This window comes from Peromyscus eremicus, chromosome 20 (assembly GCF_949786415.1).
Source record: "Peromyscus eremicus chromosome 20, PerEre_H2_v1, whole genome shotgun sequence".
In the NCBI taxonomy this organism is placed as follows: Eukaryota; Metazoa; Chordata; class Mammalia; order Rodentia; family Cricetidae; genus Peromyscus; species Peromyscus eremicus.
The window spans coordinates 21,861,886-21,880,454 of record NC_081436.1 but is presented as its reverse complement, the minus strand read 5'-3'; the positions used below and the strand labels follow the sequence as shown (position 1 = coordinate 21,880,454).

The window sequence follows — 18,569 nt, the reverse complement described above, 5'->3', positions numbered from 1 at the left end:
AGGAAACACTGCCCCCCTCCTGCAGACACTGCCCACCCCCACCTCTGTTCGTTTTCTTCTGAGTTCCAGAAAGGAACACACAGTCTCACCAAGTTCTTGGAAGGGATCAGCAGTTATGACAAACATTTGTTGAGTGTGTGCCAGGAACTGCCCTGAGTGCTGCATAAACATTGTGTTCAAGTTCGTTAATTCCCTACAAGGCAGGTAATATTATTTTGTTTTGAGATAGGGTCTTACGCAGTCCAGGCTGGCCTTGAATTCCCTAGGTGGCTAAGCATCCTCATCCACCCATTTCCACTTCTTTGGTGCAGGGATTGTAGGTGGATCTCCATGTGAGTGATGTGCCTTCCTATTTTCACCTAAGCTCAGGCCCAGGGAAATGGGACCCTCTGATTGGCTAGAATAGGTCACGTGTTTACAGGGGACTAGTTCATTGACCCCAATGTGTGTGTGTATGATGTGTGATTTATGTGGTGAGAGATGTATGTGGTGTGTCTTGTGTACGATATACATTATGTGTGTATGTTATATAGATGGTGTGTGTGATGTGGTATGTAGATATGTGTGGTGTGTGTGGGATTGCCTACTCATTATATTCATGAGATGTGGGGTGCTTTATTTATTTTTTTTCCCCGGAGCTGAGGACCAAACCCAGGGCCTTGCACTTGCTAGGCAAGTGCTCTACCACTGAGCTAAATCCCCAACCTATTATTTTAATCTTTGTGTGTTTGCATCCACATATGTGAGTGAGTGTACATATATACATACATATGTGGAGGTCAGAGGGCAATCTTGAGTATCAGTCCTTCCATTCCACCTTGTTTGAAAAGAGTCTCTTGCTGTTTTGCCACTATGCACACCAGGCTAGCTGGACCTCGAATATTCTGTCTCTGCTTCCGGTTTACCTAGGAACACTGGGGTTACCAATGCATACTGCTAAGCCAGAGTTACGTAGGTCCAGGGGATTCGAACTCAGGTCCTCATGTTTTATCCACTGAGCCGTCTCTTCTGCTCCTTTTATTTACGTGTGTGTGGTGGGCGGCAGTTCCCAAAGGAGAAGGGAACGTCTACTGCCTAAGCAGCGTGAAGAATGGCGGGTACACGAGGCAACAGCTGTGCTACCTACCAGGTGAGGTCTCAGCAATTAGAGGCGAGGGTTCAGGGAATGTGTGCGTGGGAAACAGGACAGGGCAGCGAAGTCAGACAAAAAGGTCAAGGACTTATGAGCAATTGCCACGAGGACTTTGCCTAGGAAGGTAACTGTGATCTTTATTGTGGTGCAGATTCCATGAAAACTCTGGACCCTGCCCTCCCAGTGCACATGTGCGCACATTTTACCATGGCCATTAGGGGTGGAAGGTGTAGAAATGCCTCCCCAGTGGCCAGAGGCAGAAGCTCTGGTCCCAGAGCCATGCCCAGCATGGGCTCACAGAACTGGCTGCAGAGTCAGCTAAAAACCTCAAGGGTCAAGGGGAGACCAGGAACCATTTCTCCGGTCCTCCTAGGATGCTGGGTTCAACTGAACTCAGTTCTGACACTAGCTGCCCAGAAATAGTATAAACCCCAGGTTAATGATTCAGTCCCACAATGCCTGCTAATGCCGATCCCAATGAGTGGGTTCCTTGGTTACCCACAACATCTTCCTAACTTGGCTCCAAATCAGAGGTTCCCCATGAGCAAAGCTTTCTTCATGGTGAGTAATCTGCTAAGATAGCTCCCGGGGAGCCTGTGCAGCATGGGGTGTGGTACCTGCCCCTAGAGCAAGGGCAGGCAGGACTCCTCTATGGACTGCCAATGGGGAAGGTGGAGGGGATGGAGTCTTAAGATAACCCCACAAATAGTCATAGCATTACTGATTGGACTCACCACAGAGAGGTCTAAGGGAAAAGGGCTGTGAAGGACCACCCTGCTAGAGATCCTCCCTCACCGTGATCTAAGGGCCAGGGAGGGAGGGCAGGGAAGAGGGGAGGGGCCTTCCCAGCAGATGGTCACTGTACCTGTGCTATAGCCTCCTGCTTGAAGGGACTCGAGGCCATGGGATGGACCTGGGGATGTCTCAGATTGATGCTTGTATTTTGGGGTCCCTCCTGGGGTCTGTTTTGCAAGGTGTAATAAGAAAGCAATTTGTCTGGGGTTCCTTGGTGCTAACAGCAGCTTGGGGCAAACCAATTCAGTGCAAAGGGAAAAACCAAGCTAGTGCGTTTGTTTCTCAGAGATGTTGCTGGCTCCATCTTGCCTTGTCCTGGATTACGCTAGAAACAGACGCGGAAAAACAGAAAGCCAGCGACATTCCCTGCTGTGGGATGTTCTGTATGTTAAATGTGTTGCTTTGATTGGTTAATAAATAAAACACTGATTGGCCAGTAGCCAGGCAGGAAGTATAGGTGGGACAAGCAGTAGAAAGGAAGAGGCGGAGTAAGACGCTGCCAGCCACCACCATGAGTACCAACATGTAAGATACTGGTAAGCCACGAGCCATGTGGCAAGGTATAGATTTATAGAAATGGGTTAATTTAAGATGGAAGAACTAGATAAGAAGAAGCCTGCCACGGCCATACAGTTTATAAGTAATATAAGTCTCTGTGTGTTTACTTGGTTGGGTCTGAGCAGCTGCGGGACTGGCGGGTGAGAGAGATTTGTCCGGATTGTGGGCCAGGCAGGACCAGGAAAACTCTAGCTATAATTCCCAAAGTAGACAGGGCTCTGGCACATCAGAGAAATGGGTTTGGAGAACAAGCTCCCCTGACTCCCACACCTTACGTGGTGTCTCCTGTGGTCAGCTGGGCCTCTCTACCCACTCTCAGTGGAGAAGCCTGCAAGCTCTGGGCCCAGGCTGCTCCTCGCCTGCTGCTTCTGCAGGGGCCACTTGAGGGTATCAAGACTTCCTTCCCTCCTTCCCTTCTCCCTGCTCCTCTCTTTCCTTGTTCTTCATTGGGGTATAGAGTAAAGATCAAGAAATCGAAAACTAAGAAATACCTTTAGAAGGAACTGGAGTGGAATTCAAAATTCTGTAGCATCTTTCAGACATTGTGCTCCCAAGTTACCCCAAAATCTACCCCCTGCTTGATCTCTGTCTCCTTGATTAGTCAACCTCTCAGCCTCTGTGCTAATGCTCCCCAAGTCCCTCCCCCAAAACTCAGGATTGAACCAGGGATTTTTGGGTATGTGTGTTTAAATGATGTGCGTATATGTGCAATGTGTGTGTCACAGTGAATCTCAGGGGACAACCTCAGGTGTCAGTGTTACCGACAGCCCACCAAAGATGACCACTCAGACACAGTCTATAGCCAATGAAAGTCTTTCTTCTAAAGTTGGTGTTGGTGGTGTTGGTGGTGCACACCTTTAATCCTTGAAATCTGGATGCAGAAGCAGGCAGATCTCTGGGTTCAAAGCTAGCCTGGTCTTCAGAGTGAGTCCCAGGACAGCCAGAACTACACAGAGAAACTCTCTCAAAAAAAAAAAAATAACAATAACAAAAAGAAAGTCTTTATTCCATTGAGCTGGGACTACACTCAGGTATTTGGGACCCAAGTGTACTGAGCATTTAGAACAAGGAGCTTTTAAAGGCAAAACCACATCCTGCATGTCCCTCAGCAGCTGCAAAGGGAGGTTTTGGTTTGGTTTGGTTTGATTTTTTTGAGACAGGGTTTCTCTGTGTAGCTTTGGAGCCTTTCCTGGAACTCACTCTATAGCCCAGGCTGGCCTCAAACTCACAGAGATCCACCTGCCTCTGCCTCCCGAGTGCTGAGATTAAAGGCGTGCGCCGCTGCTGCTGCTGCTGCTGCTGCTGCTGCTGCTGCTGCCGCCGCCGCCGCCGCCGCCGCCGCCGCCGCCGCCGCCGCCACCACGTGGCCGCAGAGGGAGGTTTTAAGCAAGCAGTTTAACAGAAGCTAAGATAAGCAGTTAGCTGGAAGGGAAGGTTTGCACAAGAAGGCAATTTAACAGACGCTAAGATAAGTTAGTTGGGGCGTCTTGACCTTGGGTTCCTAGAATAGAGATGGGTAGTTTTCCAAAGGACTCTCCATCAAGGAAGTCAAATTCTAGTTAAAAACCTAAAATGGCCTCAGCAAGATGCAAGATGGAGGAACCTCTGCACTGTCTTGCCTTGTCACATCAGTTCTTGCTTTCCATCTTTTTTGTTTTGTTTTTGTTTTTAGAGACAGGGTTTCTCTGGGTAGCCCTGGCTGTCCTGGAACTTGCTTTGTAGACCAGGCTGGCCTCGAACTCAGAGATCCACCTGCCGCCTCTGAAGTGCTAAGGTTAAAAGAACACAGCAGCATGCCTGGCTCTCGCTTTCCATCTTGCTTGACACAGGGTCCCTTTGCTGTCTTCCACTGTGTGCGCCAGACTAGCTGGCTCCCAAGCTTCTGGGGAGCCTCCTGCCTCTGCTTCTCATCCCTGTGGCAGTACTGGGATTACAGATGTTATGTGGTAAATGGTTTTACACACTGAGTCATCTCCCAGCCCCCTCTCCCTCTCTTTCTGACCCCTTGGTCCAGTGTTTCCATCTGTCCACACACCATCTCCACCACCGCAGATTTAAACATGGCGGAGCTCATGTCCTCATGATCTTTCTATCCCTCCCCTGCCCACATCATCTCCCTTTGCAAACTGCTCCAACTGGACTCAGTGGTGTCTGTCCTTTGCCATTTATCCTGAGAAGGAAAACAAACCATTGTTCTCTACACATTCTCTAGCACTTTTCCCCTGACAGTAAATGTGCACCTCTAGGGAGGTTCCTCCAGTTCTCCGGTCCTCCCAGTAAGCTGGTCCCCTTCTGCTCCACTTGGCTACAAACCAAAGGTTCCCACGGGCTCTTCTTCATAGTCAGTAATCTTCCAGATGGCTCCTGGAACCCAGGATAACCTTATTTCCTACTACTGATCTCTCACAAGAATATCTTACCCATGTTCTTATTTTGGGGTGCTGGGATAGTACTGAGAGTTGTGTGTCAACTTCCTCCCAAGCTTAAAGTGTGTTGGGACTCAGGATGTTCAAGAGGATGTTCTGTGAGATTGAGGCCAGCCTGGTCTACAGAGCAAGTTCCAAGGCTAGCTAGGACTACTTAGTGAGACGCTGTCTCAAAAAAGAAAAGAAGGAAAAAAGGATAAAGAAAACAACAACAACAGAACAAAACAAAAAACAAACAAACCAAGCAAACAAGAAGAAAAAGAAAATGTCTTAGGAGAAGGATTGTTTAAGACCTGAATGGGCTACATAGCAAGACTCCGTCTCAAAAAACATCCAATCGGCCGGGTGGTGGTGGCGCATGCCTTTAATCTCAGCACTCAGGAGGCAGAGGCAGGCAGATCTCTGTGAGTTCAAGGCCAGCCTGGGCTACAGAGTGAGTTCCAGGACAGGCTTCAAAAGTACACAGAGAAAACCTGTCTGGAGAAACAAACAAAACCCACAACCAACCAAACAAACAGACAAAAATAAAAACACCAAAGTCCTGAGCTAGGAATATAGCTCTGTGACAGAGTATCTGTCCAGCAAGAACGGGACCCTAGAGACTCTGGGTTCTATCTTCAGTACTGGAAAACAACAACTACAACACAGGTTTATATTAATTAGGCTGAAAGGGTGGGATTAACAGCTGCAGAGCAGGTCAGGGCTGCAAGGGACCTCGTGGCCTTGTCATAGCAATGGGGCATCTGTAACCTGCCCCGTTACTGAACTCCATCGCTGCCATCTCTTCCTCCTCTGCCAGAGGCCTCCGTTTGCTAAGGAAACAGGGATGCAGAGAGAGGAGGAAATGGGCGCTCAGCTGTGAACAGCCCCCGAAATAGTCCTGAGTCTGAAGCAAGGTAAGAGCTTCCAAACTCAGCCTGCCAAGGATGCTCTAAATAGTTCAGGCTCATGGAAGACAGCCACAGCCTTCCCCAGTGGGCTGGATTCTCGAGCTCCAGTCTGTGTGTTTCGAGTGAAAGGAAATCTATAGACAAGATGCTGTGGAGGTGGCCCTCGCGTGACCGTGAAGGGACGGAGGTAAGAGTCACAAAAAGTTCCATGTGTGTGTCTCAAGCACCTCTGGGGGCCAATCCAGGCGTTAAGGAAGGTTCATACTGGAGGAGATGATGATGAGGAGGAAACAGCTAGAAGTGGGGTCCTTGGCCCTCTTTCCTGCTCAACCCTCGGAGGACCATTATACTGGGACAGACACTACCTACACCCAGCAAGAACAGAGGAGCTGGGCTAAGCTCAACCTCCAACCCAAAGAAATCTAAGCCACTGCCTTTATGCACAGGTGGTCATCCTAGGGGGTTCTTTGAATGACCATGCTGGAGTCTCGTCAGTCAGTAAATGACGGTTTCTTTGCACTCCCCGACTCCTGTCCCTCAGGGCAGAGGCTCACAGTGCATCAGATTTGTCCCAGGAAACACAGAAGCTGCTTCATTCCAGTGCCTCAGAGCCAGCAGAGAGCAGCCTTCCGAGACCCACCACTGAAGGGACGGCACCCAGAAGAGAGCCTCTGTGGATGGGACCACGTGAGTGGTCACTATTCTCCTGAGAGATGGCGTCACGCTGTGGTTGCCTCTGGGATGAGATTTAGACAAATTCACTGGTACAAGTCAACACTGCCATTCACCTCTAACTGTTCAGGTGGAAGCTCCACCTCAGCCCCTGGCACCCTGGCATCCATATACCCAAAGAGTCTGGAATGTTCTGGTGAAAGCCCCACACCTCTGCCCAGACCCTGCCCCTCAGAAAGTCCTGTCAAACATGGCTCCTCCACCAGAGATGCTCAAGATCTCTCCCACAGGGTATTTAAACTGCCCCCCAGAAAACAGACAGGTATTTTTTCCGTCTCTCGTCTCTTCTCTGGGGGGCTGGAGAATCAACCAGGATTGCTTTACCCATTAAACCAGGGCTTTCTCTAATTCAGTCTGATTTGGATTGCTGCATCGGCGGAGAGGCTTATTGGGGTGTAAAAATCTTATCACTAACCTCCCCTCCATACCCACTGCACCCCACCCCATCCCCACCAACTAGAAAAAAAGGCTTCCTATAGAAGAGCTCCCATTAAGGAGGTCAGCCAAGGGAAGTTTCCGGAAGCTGCTAGACTGAGATCTGCTCCATCTGAGGTTTAGAAGAATCATGTTATGATATCTGCCTAGGCTCACTGAATTCCTCCATGGCCCTTGGCATTCTAGAAGCAGAGCAACCCCTGCCATCATCTCCCATGTTTCTGCTGGGAGGTTTGAATGCCAGCAATGTCAATGACCCTACAGTTTGGATGGAGTCAGCCCTCCTCGCCCGCCCACGTCGTCCCCAGCACAGCCACTGCCTGGCTGTAGGAGGCAGGGGCAAGATGAAGGGGGAGGAGCCCCGATGAACTGGGTGGGGCAAGGCCCTCCAGCCTTTGTTGCTTAGAGGGAGATTTAATAAGTAGCTGCCATCACATCAAAGAGAAGAGACAGTTCCTCTGCAGTCTGCTTCGTGTCTCACAGTGGGTGAGGCGCAACGACATGACCTTGAGATCCAGGCAGACCCAGGATCTGGGGCGAATCACTTCTGGCTGCCTCGGTTTTCAGTATGAACATAGCAATTGGGAATAAGGGTGGCCACTTTCCAGAGCTGTTAAAAGAACTAGATGAGGGGCTGTTAAATCGTGTGGCCAGCATAGAGCCTGACTCAGAACAGGTGGGAAACTGCAGAGAGAGAGAGAGAGAGAGAGAGAGAGAGAGAGAGAGAGAGAGAGAAGAGGGGAGGAGAGAGAGGCGATTTAATTTGGTCCATTGTCTGTCCTGTTCTCCCCCAGCTTTTTCCCAATCTGCATTTTCAGGATTGAATGCCCGGGAGGAAACAGGTCAGAGTGACTTTGAACCAGGGAGACTGGTTTTCAAAGGTCCTTTCGAGCAAAGTTGTCAGCCTTTGACCTTTGGCGTTCCTAAAGAAAGATCTAGAAATGCTTCTGTTAACTGTGGACAGAACAGTCTTGCAGGGGACTTGGAGCATCTGTACTTCTGGGGAAAGTCAGAAAAAAAGACAGTCCCTGTCAGTGGATGGTCTGTGACATCAGCCTTTGAGCCCAGGCACCCAGGTGGCCTCTGGTCTGCATCAGGGATGAGGTACAGCCAGCTCCACGCCCAGTGAGAGAATTAGGGGAATCACGTTCTCTCTCTCAGTGACAGTTGGCCACAGACAGAAAGCATGCCTCACCTCAGTCAAAGAACACTAACTCTGTCTTTCTTCCCCAAGTAATGTGGAAGGAAAGGAGTCCCTGCCAGGTGCAGAAGAAAAGAAAGCCTGCTCTTGGCAGCAGGGGAATCAGGTTGCCACAGCAACGAGTCTCTTCCCAAGTCCACTCATTATATGGCTTTTGAATTAGACTTCCTCTGTGTATATACACCAGTGGCTTTGATTCCCCCACCTCCCCCGGCTTGCCACCAACTTGCCTCCCAGGCTTCTCCCCAAGAAAGCACCACTGAAGGCAGCCGCTGACTACTCCTTCAAGGTCAGGTCCTGCTTGTCCCTGGGATGCATAATATTTACTTGTTGGCTTATCCTAGGAAGAACCCAAAGGGTACCCAGGCTAAAAGTCTGCAGTGAGGGGAGAGGCAATGAGGAGGACTTGTTTGAACAGCGATTTAGCCAGATGTAAATGCAGACCCTTTGAACACAACCCTCTGGGACTCCCCCCCCCCCCCAGAGTTTCTCTGCATAGACCTGGAACTCACTTGTACACCAGGCTGACCTGGAACTCACACAGATCCACCTGCCTCTGCCTCCCGAGTGCTGGGATTAGTGGTGTGTACCTCCACCGCCAGGTGAACCCTCTGGGAATTTAATCTTGGAACTGCAGCTGGATGTAGAAGAGTAAGAAGCTTGAAACTGCCTTCATGTGACTGATAGGAGCCAAGTTAACTATCATCCTGGAGGTTCTCAACCTTCCTAACGCTGCGACCCTTTATACAGCCCCTCCTGTTGTGGTGACCCCCAAAATAAAATTATTTCCGTTGCTCCTTCATAACTGTAATTTTACTATGGTTATTAATCATAATGTAAATATCTGTGTTTTACGATGGTCTCAGGTGACCCCTGTGAAAGGATCATTCAACTGCCCCCAAAGGAGTCATGACCCACAGGTTGTGATCCACCGGCTTAGACACTACAGAATACTACACAGCTGAAGAATAGTAGGCTAGAACTGCAAATATGGAGGTGATTAATGGTTACAGAGTTTTACATCTGAAAAATGAAAAAAATCTGGAAATAGTGGGTTATGGGGGGTAGGACATAAAGGTGGGAAAGGGGACCTATTGTATGGTGTTGGGGGTCAGGGAGAGTGGAAGGGAGAAGTTGGGGATGGATAGGATCAAGATATATTATATAGCTGGGTGGTGGTGGTGCACACCTTTAATCCCAGCACTTGGGAGGCAGAGGCAGGTGGATCTCTGTGAGTTCAAGGCCAGCCTGGTCTACAGAGTGAGTTCCAGAACAGCCAGGGCTACACAGGGAAACCCTGTCTCAAAAGCCACATGCGCACACACATACGTGCAATTAAAAATAATAAAAATGAATCTTTAAAACAGAATCAATATCCATTATTTTTATAATTTCAGTAAGCTTATAAGAACAGAGTGATGCAATTAATAAGCCTGGTCTGATAAGCTTACTAGTTCAACAGGAACTGAGTGCTGGCAAGAGGTGCGGTGGATGTATAGTCGAGGCAGGCAGAGTCCTTGCGCTTAAGGCACCTATACTCTCCTGGGCAGAGAGTCACAAGGCGACTGAGCGTAACTACAGCCGAGGCTGAAGCCTGGAAGGACAAGCGCAGGAAGGACAGGACGCGGAGAATGTTGTGGTAAAGGCTTGCTTTACGCACGTGCGCTTTACGCACTGGGTCATCTCTTCTCACGCCTCTGAGGAGGCTTGCTTTTACCGAGAACAGAAGGATAGAAAGGAAATAGCCACAGGAACAGAGAGAGGACAGGGCACCCCAGGCTTAGGAGCAGTGATGGCAGAGACCCAGAGCCAAGAGACAGCTTGACTCGTGGCTAGGAGAGCAGGCCGTTTTGGTGAGGGAAGGTGCAGAGCAAGAGGGTGGGTGGCGGGTAGTGGTGCGGAGGCTACCACCTGTTCCCAGGGCAATGGGAGGGCACCACCACTGGGCTCCAAGCGGGGAATGCCATGATCCGGTCTACGTGCAGATCAGATCATCTGACTGCTGCGGGAGGGTGGGCGACACAGGGTGAGAACAGAGGCGGATAATGGTGTCTTTGTTAGCTTCCTGCCGAGTGGTATCAAAGACGGTTTGGTTTTAGATGAGGTTAGAAAATGGCTGGTAATTACCGAAAGAAGTGAGAAGACTGCTTTTACGTAAGCTCCTGTACACACAAAACAAACACTTGTTACCTTAGTGGGGATGGGAGGAAAGTTAGAGCCAACTGTATCAAACTTTAAGGACGCCGGCAGTGGTGGCGCACACCTTTAATCTCAGCACTTGGGAGGCAGAGGCAGGTGGATCTCTGTGGGTTTGAGGCCAGCCTGGTCTACAGAGTGAGTTCCAGGATAGCCAAGGCCACACAGAGAAACCCTGTCTTGAAAAAAAAAAAAAAAACCCAAAATAACAAAACAAACTTTAAGGAGCCTCAAATTGGTGGGGTCTTATTCAATGAAAAAACCCTACAAGTCTGGGTAGAACCTGAGATGAATCCCTTCTCTCCTCTCTCGCCTCTCTTTCTGAGAGTTTCATGTAGACCATGCTAGCCTCAAATTTGATATATAGCTGAGGATGACCTTGACGTTTTGACCTTCCATATCTATCACCCCAGTACAGGGATTTCAGGCGTGCACCACCAAGCTCAGTTTAGTGGTGAGCCCGGAATCGAACCCAGGGCTTCATGCACAGTAAGCATTCCACCATATCTCTAGCCAGATTCCATATTCCTAACAGGTTCCTGGGTGTGGTCCTAGCCGCTGGTCTATGATATACATTTGACATAGCAACATGTGACGAAGTTCCATTTCCAGAGCTTTTGGAAATACCAAATTCTTTTGTAAAAAGTATAATTTGGGGCTGGCGGTGTAAGGTTAGAAGAGTGTTTGCCTAGCATTCGCAAAGCCCTGGGTTCAGTCCCCAACACCAAATAAACCGTGGTAGCTCAGGCCTGCCATCCCCATCCCAGCACTTGCAAGCAGGAGGATCAGAAACTCAAGATTATCCTTGGCTATGTAAGAAGTTTGAAGCTAGCCTGGGCTACATGAGACCCTGTCTCAAGAGAAAAAAAAAGCAGTTTATCTTATGCTGGAAAATGGTTATATAGACATTCTCCAGCTTTACTGAAGTATAATTGACAAATTAAAAATTGTATATATTCAAGGCCAGCCTGGTCTACAAAGAGAGCTCCAGGACTACACAGAGAAACCCTGTCTCAAAAAACAAAACAAAAATTGAATACCTTTACAGTATACATGTGATACTTTGACACGAATATGCTGGGTGCATGGACAAAGAGTCACACTGGGGTGTCAAGAAGGGAAAGTGTGTGGGGGGGGCTAGTATAGAATCAGCCTTCCTAGAGCTCATCTCCCAGGTCAAGCCGGAATCCATGGCTCATAGGCCAGTGACAGCGATTTACCTTTGGTATATGTCTCTGGCATCACGCATGACCTGGGTCTCTTTGCAGATGTGTCAGAGAACTCCAGGGTCCAGATTCTGGGACTGAGTTATGGGTTTGATTCCAATGCTATCAATCACCAGCTGTGCACAGGAGCATCTTCCTTTCAGTCTCTGAGCCTCAATTTCCTCCTCTGAAAACACAGACATTAACGGGTAAGGTGGTGTGAAGATTCCTTTGTATGTTGTTATTGAATGTTGGCACATACACCATGACTCAACACATACATCCCTACTGCCTGTCAAGCATCTAGTATGATGACTGGCAAACACATGTATCACTATTTAATCCTTCAAGGGTTCTGTAGGCCCAGGAACATGAATGCCTGTTCTGTAGGCTTGAAAATGTCTTAGCTCTTAAAAAGAACCCTACAGTCTGCTCCCACCCTCTCCTAGAGTTCTCCATGATGAGGGAGAAGCCCCAGGAAAGAAGAAGTGCTCAGGATCTTCCAGCACTCCCCAAGCTAATGCCCAGATGCTCCATGTCCACCCCAGATATTGCAAAACAGAGCCATGCCTGCCTCCCTAGGCTTTAAACACCCACCCCTGCAGGAACTGGCAGCCAGCCGGGTCAGGTTTAAGTGCCTTTGGTCCCCAGACTGCAGCTTGTCCAGCTGTTTACTCACTTGGCACCTCGAAGGCAGATGAACCACAATTCTGGAATTCAGCCTGTAGGGACCACATGACAGCAAAACCACCCCCACTGCCTTGTGCACAGCGGCCTCCGTGAAATGAGAAAGCTTGCTCTCTCCATCTACCTTCATCCTGCCGGTTGGATGCAAATTGCTTTCTCCCACGGGGGGGGGGGGGGGGGGGGGGAAGAATGCCGGTGGGTGGGATGGAATGACTGGCGGGGGTGTGTAGCTGACTTGTGGGAGTAGGGTTAGTGACAGGACACCCCAGGAATTCTTTCCTCCTCCTGCTCTGCCTCTAGCCCCGCCCCCATGCTCCTATAAGCACCTGCACTTTTCTTCCCCTTCACCCAGCTCTTGGCATAGGTTTCACAGACGGTGGGGTTCCAAGCCAGTGTTTCTTTTCACCTTGGGTGGGGCAGGAAGCACCATGGTGGACCAGAAGTCACCAGAAACAGGCTACTAGGCCTCTGGGCCGGCTGCACTGGATACCAAGGGATCCTGCAAAAGACTGAGGGGAGAGAGAGGTGGGTATTTCACTTCACTCTGGGCAGAAGAGAGGTCAAGTTCACCTTTATGGGTATTGCTACTAATTCATGTTTTGCTTATGTGCAGGGGTGGTGGTGGTGGTGTATGTGGGGACATTTTCATGCATGTATATGTTTATACCTGCTTCATTATGCAAAGTGCTTGAGACGGCTTAAAAAAATAAATGCAATATCAAGGAATGAAATAGATATCTTTGGAAACTAAAAAGAAATTCAGAGGAACGAAATAATGAAAGCCCATAAATGTGCAGTAAGCTGTCCTACACTGTTGTTAATGTGATCCATAAACTTGGCTTTGAAAACCCCAGCAGTCCAAAGCAAAGAGTAAACAATCTAAAACAGGAAATGCAGAATCCATAAAAGGAAAAAACTGGAACTTCACAGGAGAAGCAATACCCTGCCTCCATACTGAAATCTGGGGAGGAATTCTTACGTGGGTCCATCCAAAGATAAACAGCCATTTCTCATTAGATTTCTTAGGCTGGATTGTGTTACCAAAATGTCACTCAAGATCCTAATATTCGTTGTTTATAGTATGAGAAATTGGAAACAGTCTAGATGTCCCTCAAACACATTATTGTATAAATGTCTGATGGAGTATTACGCAGCTATTAAGAGAGAACAGTTTTGGTTAGTTCTGTGAAACAGTCTCCAAGATGTGCTAGAAAATAGAGGAAGCAGGAAGCAGGAGAACATCTCTCCCAGGCAGTGTTTGTGAAGATGAAATAAAAATCATATGTACTTCTAAATGCTGGTGGGTCCTTAGTCCTTCCTAGAGGAAATTGTAAGAAACGCAACTGGATGTAAACTGTTTTCCGGGAACAAACTTTTCGCTAGACAGCCGTTTGAACCTTCTGAAATTTGCAGTATGGAAATACGTTACATATTTAAAATGAATCATTAAAAAAGTGTGAAAAAGGGCTAGAGAGATGGCTTAGAGGTTAAGAGCACCGACTGCTCTTCCAGAGGTCCTGAGTTCAATTCCCAGCACCCACATGGTGGCTCACAACCATCTGTAATGAGATCTGGCACCCTCTTCTGTGTACATAATAAATAAATAAATAAATAAATAAATAAATAAATAAATAAATAAATAAATAAATACAAAAACCAAATAAAAAAGTGTGAAAGTGAGGGCCAGCAAGATGGATTAGTAGGGAAAGGCACTTGCCACCAAGCAAAATGACCTGAGTTCAATCCCCAGGACCCATGTAGTAGAAAAAACTAAGTCCTCAAGTTGTCCTCTGATGGCCACACCTGTGCTAAGGCTTCCACCCTGACTTAAATAAGTAATTTAAATTTAATTTTTTAAATATGAAAAAACTTTTAAACATGAAAGCAAAATTATCTGACTTGTAAGGCTTTAACTAGACACTGCCTTATGGCCAAAGTTAAAGTCACATAGATTACTTCAGAGACTAGGAGACACCATCATCCACAGGGTCCCTATGACATCCATCTCTGGACTGGTCTCTGCTGGACAGATCTACATCGCTGATTGAGAGACATCACTTTCTTCCTCACGTGAAAATTTCCAACACCTTTACATATGCACACATGTTGTTAGAACCAACAAATTCAGCAAAGTTGCAGGACACAAAATCAATACAAAATTTGGGATCGGAGAGATGGCTCAGTGGTTAAGAGCACTTACTGCTCTTGAAGAGGACCTGAGTTTGGTTCCCGGCACCCACATGGTGGCTCAGGGCCATGGTGTGTTGGTTTGAATAAGAATGACCCACATAGGCTCCTATATTTGAATACTTAGTCACCACGGAGCAGCACTATTAGGATTAGAAGGATCAATAGATGTGATCTTGTTGGAGGAAGTGTGTCACTGGGGTTGAGGTTTTAAAAGCCCATGCCAAGCCCAAAGTCAGTCTCTCTCTCTCTCTCTCTCTCTCTCTCTCTCTCTCTCTCTCTCTCTCCTCTCCTCTCCTTTCCTCCTGTCTACAGAACAGAGTTCATTTCTCAGCTACTGCTTCAGTGTCTCCCTGGACGCCACCATGCCTCCTGCCATGATAACAATGGACTAACCCTCTGAAACTATAATCAAGCCCCCATTAAACACTTTTTTCTTATGATAACTGCCTTGGTCACGGTATCTCTTCACAGCAACAGAGCAGTGACTAAGATACATGGGTAACTCCAGTTCCAGGGGATTCAGTGCGGACAAAATACAAACAAAAGGATAACCAGTGTTTGTTCAGACTAGAAAACTTAACGCTGTCACAAAATTGCTCTAGTTTGGATCTTGACTATCCCCAAAGGCCCTGCTGTCAGTGGCTTGATGCTCTTGGGAAGTTGTGGGACTTTTAAAAACATTTGTTTTTATTTATGTGTGTGCCTGTTTGTTTGTATGTGTACTACAGCACATTGCTGTGGCAACAGCCTGAGGTGGGGAAGGCTATTCCCCTCATGGTGACCAAGAAGCCAAGGGAAACAGTAGCAGACAGGCTGGAGCAAGGTCTAGGATTATTTCCTTAATTTCCTTTTCATTTCATTGTTTAGTATATGGAAACAAAACTGACTTAATTACGTTTAGATTTGTTTATTTTATGTGTATAGTCTTTTGCCTGCATGTATATATGTGTTCCTGATGCCTCCAAGGGATAGAAGAGGACATCCAGATCTCCCAGAACCGGAGTTACAGACAACTGTGAGCTATATGTACGTGGATGCTGAGAACCAAACCTGAGTCCTCTGTGTGAGCAGCCAGTGCTCTTAACTGTTGAGCCATCTCTCCAGCTCCAAGTCGTGGGGCTTGAGATGGGGGGGACCTGGTAGAAGAAAGTTAATCCTTGGAGGGAGGTGTGCCCTTAGAGAGGGTACTGGGCCCAGGTTTCCTGCCTCTCTCTCTGCTTTCTGGCTGCCCTAAGCTGAGCAGCTTTGCACCACCACTCAGTGTCTGGTGTGATGCTATGCTTGACTGCAGCACAGGAGACAGCTGATGGTAGGCTGAAACCTCTGAAACTGTGAGCTGAGATAAACCTTTCCCATTCACAGATTATTATGATCAGGTATTTTGTCACAGTGATGGAAAGCTAACACAGACGTCAATATTATCCAAAGTAGTCTAGGATTTTAACTGCAAGCCCCATTAAAACCCTAATGACTGGTTTTTTGTTTGTTTGTTTGTTTGTTTTGGTAAGTATTGGGGGAGGGGGAATCAGCTCTAGGGGCTGAAGAGATGGCAGAGGTTAAGAGCTGGCTGCTCTTCCAGAGGTCCTGAGTTCAGTTCCCAGCAACCACATGGTGGCTCACAACCATCTAGAATGGTATCAGTTGCCCTCTTCTGGCATGCAAGCATACATGCAGACAGAACACTGTATACACTATAAATAAATAAATCTTTTTTAAAAAAAAAATCAGCTCTAAAATTGTCAGGATCTCAAGGAAACCTAAATAACCTTTGCCCCAGGTGAGGAGGTAGAAAGAACAAAATTGGAGGGCTCATATGTCCTGATTTCAAAACTTTCTGGCACAAAGCTACCATAGTCAATATGGCATGCACATGTTGTATATATCAGTGGAATAGAATGCAGAGACCAGAAAGCAGCTCTCGTACACGTAACAGGGTTTTGCCATGGTAAGAAGGGGTCTTTTCATCTAAATGATACAACATCTATATGCCCAACAAACAAACAGAAAGCCAAAGTGGAACGTTTCCTTCATACCACACACAAAAATTAACTAACAAGCCGGGCGGTGGTGGCGCACGCCTTTAATCCCAGCACTCGGGAGGCAGAGCCAGGCGGATCTCTGTGAGTTCGAGGCCAGCCTGGACTACCAAGTGAGTCCCAGGAAAGGCGCAAAGCTACACAGAGAAACCCTGTCTCGAAAAACCAAAAAAAAAAAAAAAAAAAAAAGTAAATGCTAAAAAAAAAAAAAAAAAAAAAATTAACTAACAAACAAACAGCAACAACAACAACAAAATGGATCAAAGAGCTAAATACAGGAACTAAAACCCTAGAACTCTTGGAAGAAAACATAGGGGAAAATCTTCTTAGTTTAGTAATGGAAACAACAGGGTCAGCAAGATGGCTCCAGCAAAAAAAGGTGCTTGTGGCTAAGCCTGATGATCTGAGTTCGGTTCCTGGACTCCACAAGGTGGAAGGGAGAATTGACTCCCAAAAACTGCCCTTTGACCTTTACATGTTACACTGTAGCATGTGTAGCCACACGCATACCACACACTAAATAAATCAGTAAAAATTTTAAAACTGAAAAAAAAAAGGAGGATTAGAGAAATGACTCAGGGGTTAAAAGCATTGACTTCTCTTCCAGAGGACCCAGGTTTGATTCCCAGCATCCACATGATGGCTCACAACCGTCTGTAACTCCAGTTCCAGGGGATCTAACACCCTCTTTTGGCCTCTGTGTGCACAGCACACGTATCTTGCACACCTACATGCCGGCACAACACCCATACACATAAAAATAAATCTTAAAAAAAATTGGGCTATATGCCGGGCGGTGGTGGCGCACACCTTTAATCCCAGCACTCGGGAGGCAGAGCCAAGCGGATCTCTGTGAGTTGGAGGCCAGCCTGGTCTACAGAGCGAGTTCCAGGAAAGGCACAAAGCTACACAGAGAAACCCTGTCTCAAAAAACCAAAAAAAAAAAAAGGGGGGGGGGCTATATCAAAATTAGAAATGTTTGCGCATCAAAGAAAGTGGTCAGAGGGAAAGACCAACTGAGAGAATGGGAGGGTGTGTTTGCAAATTGTCTACCTGATGAGGAGCTAATGATCAGACTACCAGACTCCTAAAAACCAAGGAGAAGAACCATCCAATTATGAAATGAGCAAGGGAATTGCCCCAAAGAAAACACGCAAGTAGGCAACACACTTAAGAGGAGACATTTTACATCAGTAATCTAGAACACCACAATGAGATTCCCACCTCACACCCACTGAAATTGCTATTATAAAAAGGACAGAAAAAGTGTAGAGGAGGCTGTGAAGTTGGGACTCTTGGGCGCTGCTGGTGGGAATGCAGAGATGGCACCCCTGCCGTGGGAAACTGCCTGGTGACTCCCCAAAAATTAAAAATAGAGTCACCACGGGATCTAGCAGTTTCGTGTCTGAAAACGGGGACTTGGATGTTCTCGTATCCCTGTTCATAGTAGCGTTATTCTTAAGTATCAAAAGATGAATGCAATATGAATGTCCATCAATGAATATAGGTGGGGTCAGGGAGATATGAGAGGGCACAGTGGATGATGGTGCCTGCTGCCAAGCTTGATGATGTGAGTTCAATCCCCAGGACCCATGTGGTGAAAAGCGAGAACTGACTCCCTTAACTTGTCCTCTGAATTCCACATACATGCCATACCATGTGTGTACTCCTTCCAATAAATGAATAAATGAAAAAATAAATAAACATAAATTTAAAGAAATATATAAGTAAACACATGCAGGTTATAGTTTGAGTCCTGAATACTGTGGGGTTGCAGGCACTGAAGGATTGGTTCCCAGGATTGTGCTATTAGGAGGCTGGGAAATCACTGGGAGGGAAATCATTAGATCCTAGTGATCTAATGCTTAGATCATTCAGAGGTATTCCTGAGGGAAACTCTGAGGCTCCAGTCTCTTCTTCCTTTGTTCCCTGGCTCGAGCAGGGAGCAGTTTTGTTCTGCCTTGTTCTCCACCATGACAGATGAAGGACAGGCCCAAAACAATGGAGCAAATTGATCATGGACTGAAATCTGCAAATCCACGAGACAAAAATGAAACAGTTCTCTTTATAATGTTAAACCCACAGA

At 47.2% G+C, this 18,569-nt stretch overlaps 1 long non-coding RNA gene across 1 annotated transcript; it reads left to right on the top strand.

Annotated features, from left to right (window-relative positions):
* The first annotated feature begins 98 nt into the window (after positions 1-98).
* On the top strand, positions 99-6,881 carry LOC131896645 (uncharacterized). The gene is made up of 3 exons (XR_009375483.1): positions 99-204; positions 5,711-5,807; positions 6,343-6,881. It is a non-coding gene; the product is annotated as an uncharacterized LOC131896645 (long non-coding RNA).
* Positions 6,882-18,569: the final 11,688 nt, after the last annotated feature.